General features: G+C 39.5%; 1 protein-coding gene across 1 annotated transcript in view; it reads left to right on the plus strand.

Annotated features, from left to right (window-relative positions):
- The window catches only part of HERPUD2 (HERPUD family member 2), a 170,846-nt gene that overhangs the window by 33,282 nt on the left and 119,519 nt on the right, over nt 1-18,045 (plus strand). Inside the window, exon 2 of the mRNA XM_030797471.1 lies at nt 9,694-9,788. The gene's annotated coding sequence lies outside the window, so the exon portion shown is untranslated. The remainder of the gene's footprint in view (nt 1-9,693; nt 9,789-18,045) is intronic.

Below are 18,045 nucleotides of genomic sequence, written 5' to 3' on the forward strand. Positions count from 1 at the left end.
AAGTGATTATAGATAAACACAATATTCTTCTATTTTATAATACTCTATGATTTTTAGACTAGGCTCTAGTATTCAGAATTCATTAAATTATCCATGGTAAAAACTAGTTATAAAAATTACATAATGTTTGCAGATGACATGATTGTATATTTAGAAAACCCCATCATCTCAGTCCAAAATGTCCTTAAGCTGATAAGCAACTTCAGCAAAGTCTCAGGATACAAAATCAATGTGCAAAAATCACAAGCATTCCTATACACCAATAATAGACAAACAGCCAAATCATGAGTGAACTCCCATTCACAATTGCTCCAAAGAGATTAAAATACCTAGGAATACAACTTACAAAGGGAAGAACCTCTTCAAGGAGAACTACAAACCACTACTCAAGGAAATCACAGAGAGGACACAAACAAATGGAAAAATATTCCATGCTCATGGATAGGAAGAATCAATGTCGTGAAAATGGTCATACTGCCCAAAGTAATTTATAGATTCAATGCCATCCCCATCAAGCTACCATTGACTTTCTTCACAGAATTAGAAAAAAACTACTTTAAAGTTCATATGGAATCAAAAAAGAGCCCATATAGCCAAGACAATCCTAAGCAAAAAGAACAAAGCTGGAGGCATCATGCTACCTGACTTCAAACTATACTACAATGCTACAGTAACCAAAACAGCGTGGTACTGGTACCAAACCAGATATATAGAGCAATGGAACAGAACAGAGGCCTCAGAAATAACACCACACATCTACCACCATCTGATCTTTGACAAGCCTGACAAAAACAAGAAATGGGGAAGGGATTCCCTATTTAATAAATGGTGCTGGGAAAACTGGCTAGCCACATGCAGAAAACTGAAACTGGACCCTTCCTTACACCTTATACAAAATTTAACTCAAGATGGATTAAAGACTTAAACGTAAGACCTAAAACCATAAAAACCCTAGAAAAAACCTAGGCAATACCATTCAGGACACAGGCATGGGCAAAGACTTTATGACTAAAACACCAAAAGCAATGGCAAAAGAGCCAAAATTGACAAATGGGATCTAATTAAACTAAAGACCTTCTGCACAGCAAAAGAAACTATCATCAGAGTGAACAGGCAACCTACAGAATGGGAAAAAATGTTTGCAATCTATCCATCTGACAAAGGGCTAATATTCAGAATCTACAAGGAACTTAAACAAATTTACAAGAAAAAACAACCCCGTCAAAAAGCGGACACAGGATATGAACAGACACTTCTCAAAAGAAGACATGTGGCCAACAAACATGAAAAAAAGCTCATCATCACTGGTTATTAGAGAAATGCAAATCAAAACCAAAATGAGATACCATCTCACGCCAGTAAGAATGGCAATCATTAAAAAGTCAGGAAACAACAGGTGCTGGAGAGGATGTGGAGAAATAGGAATGCTTTTACACTGTTGGTGAGAGTGTAAATTAGTTAAACCATTGTGGAAGACAATGGATTCCTCAAGGATGTAGAACCAGAAATACCATTTGACCCAGCAATCCCATTACTGGGTATATACCCAAAGGCTTATGAATCATTCTACTATAAAGACATATGCACACGTATGTTTATTGCAGCACTGTTCACAATAGCAAAGACTTGGAACCAACCCAAATACCCATCAATGATAGACTGGATAAAGAAAATGTGGGACATATACACCATGGAATGCTATGCAGCCATAAAAAAGGATGAGTTCATGTCCTTTGCAGGAACGTGGATGAAGCTGGAAACCACATTCTCAGCAAACTAACACAGAACAGAAAACCAAACGCCACATGTTCTCATTCATAAGTGGTAGTTTAAAAATGAGAACACATGGACACAGGGAGGGGAACATTACACAACAGGGTCTGTCTTGGGGTGGGGGGCTAGGGGAAGGATAGCATTAGGAGAAATACCTAATGTAGATGACGGGTTGATGGGTGCAGCAAACGACCATGGTACGTGTATACCTATGTAACAAACCTGCAAGTTCTGCACATGTATCCCAGAACTTAGAGTATATAAAAAATTACATAATTCAACGATAACGTTATTCTTAAGCCTTCTATAATGTTGTAACTTGCGTATATCTATACCTGGATTTGAGTTGAAATACTTAATGATCTTTCCATTGGAAATAACTGGGAGTGAAGAAGTTTTTGTTGCTTGTACAGTGTCAGATGAAGAACAACACTATCTGAATTTTGCAATATACTGCATTTGCTGGTGCTATTTTTACACTGTGAAGCAACAGCTTTGCAGCAAAATAATAAAATACTTTTTCGTTAAAAAAATAGCAAAACTTCATCTCAAAAAAAAAATTTAGAAGAGTTTCTGGCACATAATGGTATAAAATATGACCACCAATTTACAGTGCTCTTTAAATCTTATGAAGGACTTTCAATTATATTAGCTCATTTTTATCACACAATAGCACTTAGTGTATTTATTACTATTTCAGACTTATAGATAAAGAAGCTGAGGCTCAGAAAGGTTAAGTGAGTTTCTGAGATCTTATAGCTTAAAAGTGGGAAAGGGAAGGCTCAAACCCCAATCGTCTGGCTGCAAACTCTGGGTAGGAATGTAAGTAGCAACTCTGGAGTAGAATATTAAGCAATTAAAAAACTAATGTGACAAAATTTCAGGTTAACAAATTACCTAAGAACTCATACAATAGTATCAGAACTTCAATGCACGTCTTTAACTGACCTTCCTTTCTTAATCTGGTCTATGACATTAGCTTCAAAGAATGCCAAAAACACCTGGCTATATTTATGCAAATTTGTAAATATGTGCTTTTTTCCGGGAAAACTGTTGATATGTTTCATCATGTTTTCTAAGGGGTTTATAAGCCCCAAGATGTTAAGAACTTTGCGGGAATTCCTAATTCTCTGACAAGCTGCTTCCTTAGAGCAGTTATTATTTGGATGTTTATATTAATTTGAATGGTAGAAACTGTAATTACCTTTGTACCAACCTAATATTTGAAGTGACAAATAGGGGACAATTCTCTTCTTGATGGGGAAATGGCTAAATTTTTAAAAATCTCTTTTTAAACTTTTTTTTTTTTTTTTTTTTTTTTTTTTTTTTGAGACGGAGCCTCACTCTGTTGCCCAGGCTGGAGTGCAATGGCGCAATCTTGGCTCACTGCAACCTCCACCTCCTAAGTTCAAGCAATTCTCCTGCCTCAGCTTCCTGAGTAGCTGGGACTAAAGGCACCCACTACTGCGCCCAGCTAATTTTTTGTATTTTAGTAGAGACGGGGTTTCACCATGTTGCCCAGGGTGGTCTTGAACTCCTGAGCTCAGGCAATCCACCCACCTCAGCCTCCTAAAGTGCTGGAATTACAGGCATGAGCTACCGTGCCCGGCCTTTTTAAACTTTTTATCATGGAATTTTCCAACATTCACAAAAATTCAACTCTTATATACTACTCAGCTTCAAAAATGTTTACATATAGCCAATCTTGCTTTATTAATAACTCCCAAAGATAAATAGATTTATTCCTGCATTATTTTAATAAAATCTAGCATCATTTCACTTTTTTTCTGACAATATTCAAGATTGTCATATGACTAAATCTAAATATAATTCCTATGCACCATAGAGAACCAATTTTAAAGTCTATTACTCATTCAACAAATTTTTTTGGGGTAACTAATATTATACATTGCAAAGCACTAGAGGAGACACAAGTATAAGTAAGATAAGATTTTCACTAACCTTAAGTAATTAAAATATGACATCATAAAACACCTTTTAGAGTTCTAGATTTCAGCCTTTAGATGCCTTTAAAATTGCTCAAGGCCAAAAATTAGTATTCATCCTTGATTTTTCGCCTTCTCTCAGCAACCCCTCTTGCCTACCAAATTCATCAGCAAGTCCAATCAGCTGCATCTCCAAAACATATACCAAGTTTCTCCATTTCTTTTCATCTATATTGTTGTTCTCTTAATCCTAGCCTCCACTAGCTTTCTGCTGGGCTACTGAAGAGTCTTCCAACTGGCTTATGTATTTCTACTCTTGTCTATTTTCCATTGCCTGCCCAGGGGGATATGAACAAAAACATTGAAAACAACATAAGTGCCCTTCAACCAAGGAATGGAGAAATCATGACATGTTAATCCAAGAAAATGCTAAATAGTTGCTAAGGATTAATGAGCATGGATAAATCTCAGCAACATCATACTGAAGGTGAAAAAGCAAGTACAGAAGAATATGTACAGTATGGTACCATTCATATAAAGTTTAAAAACATGCAAGGCAGTGCTACATATTGTTTATAGATATGTATGAGTACGTGTGGTAAAAGCATAAAAACATGCAAGAAAATTACAAGCATAAAGTTTAGAATGGCAGTTACCTTTAAAGAGGGAGGGGAATAGGACTGAAAAGAGTACCATGGGGATTTTAACTGAATCTAATTTCTTAAGGTATCCCTTTTCTTGTTGTCTGTAAGTTCTTAGATGCCTGAAAAATTTTATAATTAAAATAAAATCAGATCAGATACTTTTATTTTAATTATATAAATCAGATAAACGTTACTCACTCATATAAATTCTTCAGTGGCTTTTCATTGTTCGTAAAAAGTCCCAACCTGTTATCAAGGTACAACAGGTCCCATGTGATCTGGTCCCTGCCTGCCTTTCCAAGCTCATCTTTTTCCCTCTCCTCATTAATTATCACCTTGCTGTCTTTTTTTCTGTTCCTTGAAGAAGTCAAGCCTGTTACTGCCTCAGGAACTTTGCACTAGTTCTTGCCTCTTCTCCAGATCATTCTCCAGTATATTCACTTATTTGGCTTCTTGCTCTTTGGGTCTCAGCTCAGACAAGCCTTTCCTTGACCATCCTATTTAAAATAGTCCCCACCTTTTCTTTCTTTCTCTACACATCACTCCTTCATCCCCTTCACAGCACTAATTACCTTTGAAGAACTCTTGTTTATTTATTAGCTGACTTCTCCTACTAGCATGTAAGCTCCTTATCTGTCTTTCCCACTGCTATATCTCTGGCAATTACAACAGTGCTTCATGCATGGGAAACCCTCAATAAACATTTGTGGAACGAGTGAATTTATTCTTATTCTGAATAACCAGAAAAACCTAGACTTTTTTGGCGAAGAAACAGAAGCTAGAAATCTAAATCATAATACTTTCGGTGGGGGGCGGGAGGGGGCGTCGTTTTCCAAATGCGTCAGCTTTTCTTTACCATGATCTGTATCAAAGGATTATAAATCCAATTTGTATTTGATGATAGACACTGATATTTAGCTCCTTTTCATTGTCTTTAATGTGGACTGTAAAATTGGGTGATTTGATTAGTTTGTGTCTACTTAAATGTACTCCTGTGTGTCTACTGTTGAACCATGTTGCACTATCTTCTACTTTTTCTAAAACAAATCTGGAAACAAGTAAACCATCAGTTCTCTCCTAAAATATGAGTCGTATTAAAGGCATCCTGACATATTTCTACTTGTTCTAAGTAGAACTCTGAATAATTATTGATCCTGTAGAATGTTCTTAAAACATACCATCCTTAGTGAACTCAACTTTGGTCTTTTATAGATAATGGAGATATATTTGTTAGGAATGTCCCCTTGATTAGCAATGATTTCTCTAAGGACAAGTTCTGCCTTGTTGAGGCTGCCCTGAGATAACCCAGGCTTGTGATGCATAGCTAACAATTAATTTTCCTTTGGAAGTTACTTCAAACCTTTATTTTTCAAATTTACAATTGAATCTATACTGCACATTTCTCGAGTTCATCACTTAATTCAATAGCAATTCAAAAAATCTTCCAAGGTTTATAAATTTGATCTGTAGGTTAAAGATAAACATATATGCTTTCCTTCTTTCTGGCTGGGCCTAGCTTGCAAGCTGAGAAACAGAGCATATGTCTTACATTAGTGAATCTTATCAGGCTCTGAAGATGTACTCCCATTTCCTGTTCATACCATGCTTACGTGCTATGGAGCTAAATTGTAATCATAGCTGCGACGCTATTTTTAAAATGCTGTTACAATTTGAGTTCCTGGCTGCCTTTTAGAACCATGATCATACAGCCACTTTCTCCCCAAAGGTGCTATTTTACAGCATTTGAGTGACTGAGTTAAGAAATATCTTTATGCTTGCATTTTTTCTGGAAACAAATAAACCTTGCTACCTGGCTGGGAAATTTCATTAGTGTTTATTTATTTATTTTTAAAGATGAGATCTCACTATATTGCCCAGGCTGGTCCTCAACTCCTGGACTCAAGCAATCCTCCCACCTCTGCCTCTCAAAGTCCTGGGATTACAGGTGTGAGGCATTGTGCCTGGCCCTAGGAAGGGAAGTTTATTTGGTAAATGAGATATATAAGAAGTTTCTTTGGAAACTGAATAAAGTGATTTGATGTCTAAATGGCATTTCCTTATTTAACAGAGAGGCAGGAGGAAAAATAATCCAACAAACTGATGAAAAAACAACATTCTTGTTTTAGGATTAAATGACATGTCATTTTAAATCAAGTAAAGCAATCCAGGCATGGTGGCTCACACCGGTAATCCCAGCACTTTGGGAGGCCAAGGTAGGAAGATTGCTTGAGCCCAGGAGTTCAAGACCAGCCTGGGCAACATAGGGAGACCCTGTCTCTACAAAAAAATTAAAAAATTGGCCAAGCCTGGTGGCACACGCCTGTGGTCCCAGCTATTTGGAAGGCTGAGGTGGGAGGATTGCTTGAGCCTAGGAGGTAGAGGCTGCAGTCAGCCATGATCATGCCACTGCACTTCAGCCTGGGTAACAGCATGATCCTGTCTCAAAAACAAAAATAAAAAAAAATCAAGTAAAGCAGAGATTTAGCATTTATCAGTTACCAATTTAATCTGGAAAAAAGTAGCTTGCAAAATGCAGTTTGGTTATTCATTGTTGGTGGGAGTTGGTGTTGATTGGTTTTTGTTTGCTTGCTCACAATACCTGGCTTGGCTGCTTACAACTATTAAATTAGCTAGATAATCCTGTGCTGTGTAGGTACAGCCATAATCTATTATTGGTTTTCATATGCAAAAGTTTGAGAATAAATAATGTTCAGAAGGGCCCTCCTTCTGATTTCATAATTTGATTTAGAGATTGATTATATGCTCAAAGAGGAGAGAGAAGAGATTGAAGTCAGACCTAGAAAAGAGACTTGAATTTTAGTTATTAATAATCCCATTCGACAGAGGTTTTTATCACTTGAAATACAAATGGGCACAGATAAAAGGGTAGGTCAGCAAGCCATAGAATAAATCTTTCAACTGTTGCACTAGAGAAGAGTTACTGAAGTTACTCTTCATGTGCTCCAACTCTAACGTTCCTCTTCAGAGCCCTAATTTTGGCATCGAGACATTGGATCATTTGGGTTCAAACATCTGTTGTTTCTGGATGGCTTTAAAATTCCATTGCAAGCTCAAAAATGCTCAAATTGCAAAGCCTGTCCCTAGGAGAAGTATCTACTTGGTGTATATTTGCCCTTCTGTCTCACGAATCTTCCACGAACACTTCATTTGAGCCTTCAATTTCTGTTCTGTTCCTCACCATATATTAATAACATAACTTATTTCTTCCACTTAGATCCTGGTTTCAAAGACACAATTTTAGGCATGGAATGCCTTTCCCTGCTAAGTTTATTCTTCCTGTGTTTAGAATGCTCTGGAATGTATGTAAATACTTTTCAAAGTCAAGACTCTTCATTTTTTCCCTCTTGTACTTGCCATTGCCTGACTGCTCCATACCAATTTCTATTAGAACTTTGCAAGTTCTAACAAGATTTTTTGGAAAAAGATGATTGAAATCAGATAACCCTTAAAGGGCAAATGGAGTATAAATGAACTTCTTTTTCTGAGAAATATTTGCATTATAGCTTTTACCATTCCTTGCAGCACCCCAACTAGCAGATGTGACCGCAGGCAGCAAATGAGCAGAATAAATCTCCTCATTTGGAAAAATCAGTCTTTGATGAACACTTATCGAAGGGAGTCAAGCCTTGCAACTGTTCCACCAAGCTATGGAACTCCCTGGTTCTGCATTCTTCCAATTTTTTTTTTTTTTTTTTTTTTGAGACAGAGTCTCACTCTGTTGCCCAGACTGGAGTGCAGTGGCGTTATCTCAGCTCACTGCAACCTCCGCCTCCTGGGTTCAAGCAGTTTTCTGCCTCAGCCTCCTGAGTAGCTGGATTACAGGTGCCCACCACCACACCTGGCTAATTTTTGTATTTTTAGTAGAGACGGTGTTTCGCCATCTTGGCCAGGCTGGTCTTGAACTCCTGACCTCGTGATCCACCCACCTCAGCCTCCCAAAATGCAGGGATTAAAGGCATGAGCCACCACGCTCGGCCCCCAAATTTTTAAAATGTTTGAAAGTAAAGACGGATAGACATTATTAAAAGTAGGATTTTGATGGAGAGACCACTCCATTGCCAGTGTGACTGGAGTTTATGGTCATTTAAAAACTGTTGGAGATTAGATCATGATAGAGTGATTTCATCCCTTCAAAAATGGCAATCAAGGCTGGGCGTGGTGGCTCATACCTGTAATCCCAGCACTTTGGGAGGCCAAGGTGGGCAGATCACCTGAGGTCAGGAGTTCGAGACCAGCCTGGCCAACATAGTGAAATCCCGTGTCTACTAAAAATAAAAAAATTAGCCAGGCGAGGTGGTGCATGCCTGTAATCCCAGCTACTTGGGAAACTGAGGCAGGATAATTGCTTGAACCTGGGAAGCGGAGGTTGCAGTGAGCTGAGACCATGCCATTACACTCCAGCCTCGGCAACAGAACAAGACTCTGTCTAAAAAAAAAAAAAAATTGGCAACCAATTGCTAGCATTGACTCCTTCCCAACTCCTCCAGTCAGATATCTAAAGAAAACAGGGATTGGGAGAATCTTCTTTTTTGGTATACAAACTTTACAAATATAACAATAAGGGACAGAATACAACCTAATATTACATTCTCAGCCCAACAGATAGAGTAGTAATGATTTGTTAAAGAGAACAGACCTTTGTGTGTGATGTTTAATTTGTGTTTTTCTCTCTCAATCTAATAATGATTATAAGTTAACTGTGTACTACCCTAAGAACTATCATGTATTAAGTAAATGATCTATAGCAATAAATAAATAAATAAAGCAAGGAGGAGTCTTGGCCTTCAAAAGCCCTATCGTATTTACTAATGGTTAGTTTTTGACTTCTCAGTGTCTGTGCTGTTCTGATTGTATCAGCCACCCCCTGGTGTCAGGGGTTACTTACTGCCAGAGGATTTCTAGTCCGTGTGGGTCATTAACTCTAATCTTTCCTCAGCCCTTCTGACCTCTTTATCTCCATATGCATACAAGTTTTAAACCCACCCCCACCACTGACTTTCTGGACTTTTACCCCATCAGTCTCAACTCAGTCTTGACTCGACTCTGCAGAAGTAATTGTTTGGAGAGTTGCCTGCCTCTGAATATGCTCTGTGGTTTCCTCTTTTCTCTAAGTTCTCTTAAAAAGCATCCCTCACAAATTAAAGGTCTGCTCTCTCTAAGATATCATTACTACTTCTTATCTGTTGGACAAGAAGGTGCTATTAGGTTGCATTCTGTCCTTTATTATTATATTTGTAAACCTTTTAAAAAATGTTTGCTAACGGATTCTATGTTGTTTGACTGAGCCATTTCATTTTTATCTTCCACAGGGATGGCCCTGTATTTGTCACTGAGAGCAGAAGGGCTGAGAACTTAGATCCTGACAGGAGGCCCACCTTTATTGGAGAACTGGCTCTGCAACTCAGTAAGTGACAATTGGGCTGTTATTTAACCCTGTAAGCCTTGGTTAAATGAGATTATGGATGTGAACCACTGGGCATATATTTGTACAGTCATTCCTCAAAATATTAGCTATGAAGTATGTATCTACATGTTGAATCAAAGGAAGTTCAACTGCTACCTAGATAATGTTTTGATGACACAATTTCTGGAGCATGAAGAATGTTTCTACAGAAGAAGCCACATACCTCTCTGATGCAAATTATTTATATTGATAGTGAAAGAGTCGGACCCGATCGGGCTCAAACCAAAGACACACTGGTCGCGGTCAAGAGATTTTATTGGAGGCACCAAGGCAACACCACACGGAGGAGGAGAAGGAAGGAAGAAGGGGCGAGCTGCTTAGGTGCTGGGTTTTTATACTGAGTGGGGCTACGTGGGCATGGGTGATTGGCTTAGGGGTGGGGTTTGAGTAAAAGGCAGGAGGTGTTCTTCCCAGATTGGCCTTCTCTTGGCGGGCTCGCAGGGTGGAGAACCAGGAACTAGGGGTGAAGAACCCGGAACCGGCGCCATCTTACTGTGTCCATGTTACCTAACAGATAGTACATGTTTGTACAAACTAGTTGACCAAAATCTAAGTGGAAGCCATTTCTAAATACTGCTATTATAATTGCCATTTTCACATCCATGTGACGAAATGCATTTACAGTCCCAACTTGGCAGAATGTGTGAGTGTGGGATATGCCCAGTAGTGGGGCAGTGACCTTAGTCAATAGCCTCATAGCTGGAATATCAGACACCCTGCTTGGCCTTTGAGTCTGGGACTGGCAAAGCTTCCTGGCAATGAAAGTTTTGTGGGTTATGGAAACCCTGGAGAATGTGAAGAAAGCTATGCATAGATAAACTTATATGGTAAAGGAGAGAGAGAGAAAGAGAAAGAGAGGGAGAGAGAGATATATAGAAATTGAGGAAAAGGAAAAAGGGGGGAAAGGAGACAAGAAGCCAGAGTGGGAGCAAGAACCAGAGAGAGGAGTAAAATGCCATGTTCTGAATTCAAACAGATTTGGTTTTAAATATTTTTCAAGCTGTGTGATTCTGGGCATTACTTAACCTAAGTCTCAGTTTCCTTATCTGTAAAATAAGAATAAAAAGAGGCCAGGTGCAGTGGCTTATGGCTATAATCCAAGCACTTTGGGAGGCTGAGGTGGGTAGACTGTTTGAGCTCAGGAGTTCGAGACCACCCTGGGCAACATGGCAAAACCCTGTCTCTGCAGAAAAAATGCAAAAATTAGCTGGGTGTGCACCGCTGGTCCCAGCTACTCAGGAGGCTGAGGTGGGAGGATTGCTTGAGCACAGGAGTTGGAGGCTACAGTGAGCCAAGATGACACCACTGCACTCCAGCCTGGGCAACAGAGCGAGACCCCACCTCAAAAACAGAAGTAATAAAAAGAATATCTACCTCACAAGGTTTTTATGAGGATCAAATGAGATAGTACATTTAACAGCCCTTAGCCCAGAGAATGTGCTGTTTTATAACTTCCTTATTTCAAAACATATGGAAGACTTTTCCTCATATATGGTATTTATTTGTGTTTTATTATTTATTTATCTGCTTAGGGAGTATTTGTTTTATTGGAAAGGAGCATCACTAGAACCGGATGCATGTGATTCCTTGAGATGTAGAAAGTGTTTTTGCTGTTTCTGCAGGAATGATTGCAGGCAGGTGATGCTATAGGGCATTTTCTCTTCTGAGGGGATAGACTGTAATGTCTTAGGAAATTTTTTTCTTTCTTTTCTTTTCTCTCTTTCTTTCTTTCCTTCTTTCTTTTTCTTTCTCCTTCTTTCCCCTTCCTTCCTTCCTTCTTTCCTTCCTTCCTTCCTTCCTTCCCTCCTTCCTTCCTTCCCTCCTTCCTTCCTTCCTTCCTTCTTTCTCTCCCTCTGTCACCCAGGCTGGAGGGTGGGGCAGCAGCGATCATAACTCAAAGCAGCCTCAAACGCCTGGACCCAAGCAATCCTCCTGACTCAACCTCCAGAGGAGCTGGGACTACCAGATTGACTAATGTTTTTCTTTTTACTTTTTGTAGAGACAGGGTCTCTTTATGTTGCTGAGGCTAGTGTTGAACTCCTGTCCTCAAGCTATCCTCTTGCTTCAGCCTCCTGAGTCCCTGGGATTATAGGCATGAGCCACCGTGACCAGCTTATTTTAAGAAATATTGATTTAATGGGAGTCACAAGGCCTTCATTGATTCATCCTGTCATCTGATCCTTGTTTGCTAGGGCCAATGCAAGTGCTGAATTAGGTAGCACTGGGGAATGAGGGTGAAGGTGGGCCCACCATGATAAGCAAAACAGAGCCCCTGCTCTGTGTGAGTCCTGCAATTTGGCTGTTTCCTCTGCCCTTGTGATGGCAGGGGAAGCTTCTCCTGGTGTACGACAGTGCAATGCCAGGGGTTCCTAAGTTGTTATCTGGTCAAAGGAGGCAAGGAGTTAGAATAGGAGCCCCAGAGTAAATTCTAGGCAGCATTTCTGCTCCCACTGTCCCAGTCTCATATCATTCTACTCTGAATCTTACTCACCGAGTCACCATCCCTGGCTTAACAGCTTGTACTTTAGTTCTCATATCTGTCAAATGGGACAATGGCAATTGCTATTTCTCTTCCTTCAGGGACTATTATAACTTGTAAAAATTAGTGAGTTATACGTGGGAAGCATTTTGGCCTCACAATTGAGAAGCAGAGAAGTGGTTCAAGGTATAATTTACATATTCATGGCATTTGATAATTTCCTTTCAGATTATTTTCTTCAAAGTGGGCATGGATGTTTTCAATTTAATAATCCAACCCAACTATATTTACTGAGCACCTACCTATTGCATAAAAAATAGAAAAATAAACAAGACTCTTTTTGTCCTTCAGTTGGTAAATTCTACTGTTTGGGATTTTATTTGTGTATTCCCAAAGGGATCTGTCTGATTGAATATACAAATGACATTTGTATCACTAATTAGATCCTTACCTACCCTCCCATTTACACCATGCAGATAGTTAGGTTAGAAAGAAATTGGATTCTGATGATTTTAGTTTAGTAAAGATTTCTGAACACAGGTATATCCAACAGGGAGAGGTATCTTCCTTTATCCTATTTGCTAGCTTATAATTAGGATAAAACGGGAGAGGAAGAAAGGAATGTGTGGGGAGGGCTGTCTGTCAACACTTGGAGAGCTCCTGTCATCAGTATGAAGAACTTAATTTCTGAGATTCTTCTTCTCCTTTACTATAGGCTCATGTAAGACTGCTGGGATTTGAAATTTATCCTATTATTTGAAGACTGAAATCAAAATATGAGGATGGGGCATCACGTGTACCTTCTGTCTTGCTCTCTACTAGGGTGTAAACCATTTAACTAAAAATAGTCTCCAATTTGACACCTTCCCAACATTTCACTAGTATACTCCAAATCTCCATGCAGGGTTACAGACCTATTTCAGCTGGCTCCATTTACTCTGAGGCAGATAAAGCTGAGATTGCAACATCTGAAGCAGTTCAACCAATCATTATGTACAAACCTCAGCCCACTTGTATAATGCAATCCTTCTGGTAGTAATGACACAAAACATGCCTAAAGGGACGATCACAACCCTGTCAAAGTCCCAAGTCATCTGTGGCACCAGGGCCACAGAACTTCTTACCACATGGAAGCAAAATAGTTGCTTTAATGGTAACCAAATGCCCTCCTTCAAGACAGTATTTCAAGAAGGAGGAATATACCTATATTATACAAACATATCCAATCCCTTTAGAAGATAATTATCAATATCATGCAGGGAAGCTGGAACACACACACAAAATCGAGTACTATCTAGAAGATCAAGCCACAAATCTCAAGAGAAGCAGTAAGTGTCCAGGGCCTGGGATCTTTTATCTTGGTCGTGAGAATAGCACAGCCCATGGTGCAGAAACGACAGGCTAGTTTTCCAGCATAACATGGTGTTTTATTTCACCATAGTAGACTGCTGGGAAATCTCTGGAGGCCTTGGCAGCTGTGTCTTGTCTTTAATATGAAGCCTGGGGGGGAGACAGAGAGAGAGACTCATAATTCACATGAGGCCCAGCCATAAGAAAGCCATTCTAAATAACTGAATCAGGCACCGAGGAGGAGCGACTATTCCATTCCTAAGTCAAGAATGCTTTTTGTCTTTCCTTCTCTCCTTATTGGCTCATGAAAAGATCATTTATGGGTGGTAGGATCAGTACATCAGAGGCAGCTTCTGTTTCTCTCCATTTCTCCTCCCCACTGCTGCTGTCCTTTAAAAAGACCCTTTGTTACAGACTGAAACAGCAGATGCAGCTCAGATATTATCTTGAATAATTTTGGGGGGAGCATTTTATCTTGAATTGGTGTAACGCCATTTTCATGTGGAAAGTGGTTCTATGGCTGATCCAAATATTCTAGAAACTTGAGAGACCCATATGGCAAAGAAGTACTTTACACACATATCTCTTTAAAGTAGTGCAGGGTATGGGAAGAACTGATAATGCTGATTAAATGATATGTAGACGAAATGAATGTAAACTGGCATCATGGGCTGAGTGAGTCAGGGGAGGCCTCGTGGAAGAGACAAGAGTAATAGAAAATGCTAGGTCAAGTATGTGTAGAGGCCTGGAGAGAGGAATGGACTTAGTGGGTCCAAAAGTAAGAAGACTTGTTTGTTGTGAATACAGAGTTAGAAGTAGGTAGAAGAAAAAGTTGGTCGGCTCCTGCAGAGATTAAAAATCCGGTTTAAGATTTTAGATTGTTTCAATAATCAATTAGCTGGTATCTGTGTTCATTGTGGAAATGCTTTAAATATAGATAACAAAAAGGATAATAACTTACAATCCTACCAGTCATAGGATAATGATGGCAGACAATGTGGTGTACATTCTTTCATATATTTTATTGTCCTAGTTTAAGGTTCCCTATAGGCAGATCCTGAGATGAAGATTTAAATGCACACCACTTATTGAGGAGGTGATTTCAGGAAACACCAGTAGGAGAGTGGGGCAGTAAGACAGGGAAAGAAAGGAAGCAAAAAAATAAAGGACATGTTCTCAAAGGAATCAGTTGGAGAGCAGTCATGCTGGAGACACTGGAAGAGAGTATAGAAGATGTCTCAATGTAATCCTGCCTAGGGGTCAGGAAGTCGAAGTATTTATCCACTCATTCTTGTCAATTGAGAATTTATTTGAGGGGCATTAACTCTCCAAAAGGGTCTCCCTGTGCCAGAAAAATAACCCTAAGCAGAGTGTTGCAGGTATTTGCAGCAAATAGCCCTCAGTGTGTCCTGAGGATTGGTGTAGTACATGAATATACAAAATTATTTTTATTTATAAAAAAGCTTTCTATTCATCAGGCTCTGTACTGTGTGTTTTACTTGCATTCACTCAAATAGTTCTCACAGAAGCCCCATGAGGTCGGTGCTACTCTTATCCCCCAAGGATTAGAGGCTGGGAGAAGTATATATGAGAGTCATATGGAGATTAAATACCTGAAGTCATGAGGAGATGATGCACTCTCCAAGAGAGCTTTGATGACAGCCTATTTATGCAGCTCCTGTCATCTGTACACATTCTCCTCTTTCTGTCAACAAAGAGTTTTTCTTTTGCAATTGGAAAAGTCCTTAGTTTTCAGAGACTTTTGTTGGAAAACAAAACAAAATCTTGAGACATGAAGGATCTGTAATGGACACTTGTCGATTGTGTCTGTTCAGCAGCTCCTCTCCCACCTGTCTTCCAGTACAACACCTTATTTCATTGGAGAGAAAGGTTCTACCTCTTCTCCTTAAGGTTTTAGTGGACTGCCAAACCAGTCTTCAGTCTACAGGGTGAGTATGAGATCCAGGCTTGACCAACCATAGTCACCACCCACTTGGCTACATCAAATTGAGCCAGAAAGAGCCTTTCCCTGGGAATTTATATGTAGACTTTGGGAAAAGGAAGCTTTCTTCTCTGATGTTACTAGACAGCGATGACAAAATCAGTGCTTGTCTGGACCATGCTCCACTTGCTCTCCACAGCAAGATGAGCAAGCTCATCTGTAGTAGGAAAGAATGTAGGAATGAATCCCCTGCACAGAGAAAATCAGGGGAGAGAATGAGAGAGAGAGAGAGAGAGATCTGACTGTACTGCTAAGTCCCTGCAATACCCGCCAAGGTCTACAAGGTCTACTTCCCCTAGACTACAACTACCCATTACTTGTGCCAAATATGCAATAAATCGTAACCTTAGCAGGGAGAGGGGTGAAGAGAGATTGATTAATGGGTATGTATATACAGTACGATGGAAGAAATAAGACCTAGTATTTGATCGATCAGTAGTATGACTATAGTTTACAATAATCTATTGTATATTTCAATATAGCTAGAAGAGAAGAATTAGAATGTTTCTAGCATAAAGAAAATACAAATATTTAAGGTGATGGGAACCTCAATTACACTGATTTTATCTTTACAAGGTATATGAATGTTTTAAATTGTCATAGTACCCCAAAAATATGTACATGTTATGTATCAATAAAACACAAAATTAAAAAATAAATACTTAAATATTTAAAAAATCATAACCTTACTCCTTCCTTCCTTTCTTCCTTCTATTTCTTTCTTATTTGTTTCTTTGTTTATAACTGGTTCAACTTGGGTTTCTGTTTCTTGCAACCATAGTCTTGACTAATTCAGGACCAAGTGCACTCTTAATCATGAAGTATATCTGTGGCCCTTAAGTTATATATTGGAGTAAGAGAGCAGGGGGTGGAGAGAATCAAATTATGACAGGACAGAAATGGCCTTTTTCCATCCATCACAACTTTATTTGCCTCCATGATTATCAGGTCGATTCCAACTCTTTGAGGCATGAAGGACCAGGAAGGAGGCATCTGCCTTTAGGAAATGCTGAACTGCAATAGCAACATGAAGCATTGTTTCCTATTGACTGCTGCCTTTGGCCTGCAGCTATTGGTGGTATTCATCAATCAAAGGCTAACCAGTTGGGACTATCAGACTTTTTTCCCTCCTACTCACACAACTCAAGGACATGGAGAACTCTGGTTTTAGGGGGTGTAAGCTGATGGTTCCGTGAGTTCTAACCTCTGGCTTAGCCAGTCTTTGGCTTGTATAAGCCTCTAAAGGTTCAGCAGATCTAAAATCTCAGCGTGATTGTATTAACCTGAAAGCTGTAAGACACCCTTGAAATAATAGTTGCCATTAATTAAGCACTGTGTATCTGGACTTTGTGTGTGCTGCCACAATGTAATCCTCACAGAATCCTGCAAAGTAGGTATTATTAGCCCTTTTATGAATGAAGACCTTGAAATTCAGAGAGATTAGCAGCCATCAGCCCCTCAAACCCAGGCCTGTAAGACTGAAGGCTTTACTCTCAGGATATGCAACAAGGCTATATATTTAATCCTAAACTCCCAAGCACAACTTTTAGAAGGGCTCTCTAGCCCTTTGTTATTTAAGTCAGTGATTCTTAAACAGGATATAGAAACCCCTATTGGGTGGATTTGTATATCAACTCAGCTAAACTAAAACTATGGCACCCAAAATTCCCTTCTCTGCCTTAGCCTCCCAAAGTGCTGAGATTATAGGTGCGAGCCACCATACCTAGCTTTGTGTGAGATTTAGAAAACAAAAGTAAATCAGTGAAGTGGCAGACATACATTTTTTACACCTGAAAGGTTGGTGCAGGTCACAGGTGCTGTTGCATCTCATTCATGTTGTCCCTTACCTGTTGACTTGCATTGTGGTGTGGAACAGTAGCCATGCCTGCAACTTCTCCAGCCTCTCTGACTTCCAGACCCAACATGTCCTCCATGATGAAGGACACCAGCTTCTCCTAGAGAGTACCTGACCATTGAAGTTGGCAGCTTGAAGGCAGTAGGATACGAATGCAGATTCCAGTCCATCCTTGGGGGTTCCAGTTTGCCTGTTTCCCCAACTTCACAGACATCTCTCTTTCCCAAATGCCTTCTCTGAGGATTTCAGGCTTCAGCACCAAACACAGATGCAATGGCCTCACACAGACTAAGTAACAAGCTCCCCCAAATGGATAAGATCAAATCCATATAATAAATGCCTTACTATATCAATCTATCTGCCTGCCTGTCTGTCTGTCTGTCTGTCTATCTATCTATCTATCATCTATCTATCTATCTATCTATCAATTTACCTACCTACCTACCTACCTATCTATCTCCTAGTATTCTCCTTCTACCTTGACTGATCTCCTACACCTTTGGTAAGTGAA

This window comes from Nomascus leucogenys, chromosome 17, assembly GCF_006542625.1.
Source record: "Nomascus leucogenys isolate Asia chromosome 17, Asia_NLE_v1, whole genome shotgun sequence".
NCBI lineage: Eukaryota > Metazoa > Chordata > Mammalia > Primates > Hylobatidae > Nomascus > Nomascus leucogenys.